This window comes from Colobus angolensis, unplaced genomic scaffold (assembly GCF_000951035.1).
Source record: "Colobus angolensis palliatus isolate OR3802 unplaced genomic scaffold, Cang.pa_1.0 Scaffold17, whole genome shotgun sequence".
NCBI lineage: Eukaryota > Metazoa > Chordata > Mammalia > Primates > Cercopithecidae > Colobus > Colobus angolensis.
The window spans coordinates 1,630,752-1,633,266 of NW_012114821.1; positions in this window are offsets into that span (position 1 = coordinate 1,630,752).

The following is a 2,515-nucleotide window of genomic DNA, read 5'->3' on the forward strand; positions in this document are numbered from 1 at the left end:
AGGCCAGGGGGCCTCAGGGAAACTACCCCAGCAGCTCCTGGGCACCCCACGGCCTACACCCTCCCCGGGGGCAGAGGGCGATGGGGTTAGGGGCCAGCCACTGCCTGCAGAGAACCCAGGCCTTGCCTCCCAGTGCTCTTCCCTGGCACGCACCCCCATCCTGTCTCCTTCTGGGGTCCCTGCCCTGAGGCCGGTCCTGTCCTTCCCAGCTCGGGGGGGAGTGTCGCTCCTTGGGCAGCTTTGGGGTGGGCTTGAGGGAGGGTGACAGAGACGTCCCCACCTGGCTTCTGGCTTTCTGGGCCTCTGCCTCTCTTCACTTGGCTAGAAGAAGCCGTGACTGCCGGGATCCAGGTGTTACTCTGGGGGTGGGGAGTGTTTTCCGTGCAAGCGGGGACCCCGCGCTTTGGCCAGTGCTTAATGCCCATGGAAGCCTGGCACAAAGAGATTCACACCCTCCACCCACCATGGTCCCAGAGAGCCTGATGGCAACGCCTGACCTCAGGAACAGGAGACCAACAAAATACACTTTCTTGGCTCGGCGCGGTGGCTCACGCCTGTCATCCCAGCACTTTGGGAGGCCGAGGCAGGCGGATCACATGAGGTCAGGAGTTGGAGACCAGCCTGAGCAATGTGGTGAAACCCCGTCTCTACTAAAAATACAAAAATTAGCTGGGCCTAGTGGCGTGCCCCTGTAATTCCCGCTACTCAGGAGGCTGAGGCAGGAGAATCACTTGAACCTGGGAAGCAGAGGTTGCAGTGAGCCAAGATCATGACACTGCACTCCAGCTTGGAGGACAGAGCAAGAATCCATCTAAAATAAATAAAAAAAAAATACACTTTCTCCCAAGGGTCCCAGCCCAGATGGCCTGAGTGCCTTGCAGTGAAAGGTGGGTGCCATGCACGTCTGTGACAGTGGGGAGAGTGGGATGCGGGGACCCATCGGACCTCCAGGGCAGTTTTCTCCCACCATCACTTTCTCCCTCCACAATAGAGGGCGCAGGGGGCATCATGGGGCACTGGCTGTGGCCGGCCAGATACCCGTTCCCACCTGAGTGACGCACGACTTTCCTCAATCACTTTTGCCAGCTGGAGACACCCAGCCGGCAACACCGTTGCCCTGCCTCGGTCCTCGACTTCAGAGCTGGCTCAGGCCCAGTGCCATTTCTGCCACAGAGGGCAGAGGGCCACAGTGTCACAGCCTTCTCTGTACCACATTCGGTGGGCCCCATGCTCTTGTACTGCATCCAAGAAGAATGAGGATCTGTTGACAATCAGATAGTGAGGAGGAGCTGGGTGCAGTGGCTCAGGCCTGGGAGGCTGAGGTGGGAGGATCACTTGAGGTCAAGAGTTCGAGACCAGCCTGACCAACATGGTGAAACTCTGTCTCTACTAAAAAAAAAAAAAAAAAAAGCCAGGTGTGGTGGCGTGTATCTGTAATTCCAGCTACTTAGGAGGCTGAAGCAAGAGAATCACTTGAACCTGGGACATCGAGGTTGCAGTGAGCTGAGATCATGCTACCGCACTCCAGCCTGGGTGACAGAGTGAGACTCCGTCTCAAAAAATAAAACAAATTAAAATACTAATAAAAAATTAGCCAGGGGTGGCAGGCGCCTGTAGTCTCAGCTACTCCAGCTACTCGGGAGATTGAAGTAGGAGAATTGGTTGAACCCAGGAGGTGGTTACAGTGAGTCGAAATTGCGCCACTGCACTCCAGCCTCTGTGACAGAGTTAGACTCTGTCTCCAAACAACCCCAAAACACCCCAATAAAGAGTGAGGAGGGTGGAGAACAATTTTATTGAGCAATGGAATAGCTGTCAGCGGAGGGGATGATGCTGAGGCAGTTTCTCTCCCAATGTGGCTGAGTCCTGGGCTTTCATGGACTCAGAACAGGGGAGGGCGTGCTGATTGGTTTGTGGGCATGCAAAGAGAGGCCAAAGCAAAGGCACCCCTGAAAGGTGGGCATAACGGTGTAGAAAGCCAATTATGTCGGGTAGGCATATGTAAAATAGGCCAAGGGTGGGGACAAGTCAGAGGAAAGCACGCCAGACAGGAAGACAGGTTCTCAATCCAGTCTGAGATTTAACTTGTAGCTTGGCTTTCAGGCTGTCTTTGGCTTGGAGGTGGGGCTCCACCAGGGACCCACTCCTATCTGCGTAGGCGTTTGTCTGTCTCCTGCCGCTGTCATGCTATCACGAGGGCCTGGGGCCTGGCTGCAGGCAGAATCCCCACCTGGCAAGGAAGGCGGCTGGAGGGGTCAGGGCTCCAGGGCCACACCCCTGAGGTGGGTGTGGCTGGGTCACTGGATGGGAGAGGCAGGGACTTCCGCAGGGCAATGAGATGGGGTTGAGGGGTGGTGGGGTCCAGGGAGTGGTGTTGGGGGGTGTGGGGTGCATAACTAGCCCACAATAGGCCTGACATTCTGCACATGTCCCCTGATAAAAGTGCGTTTAGCATGGCTACACTACGTCTCATTAGTCCTCCCTCCCCCAACAGAGGCTAGTGCTCGGGGCAGCC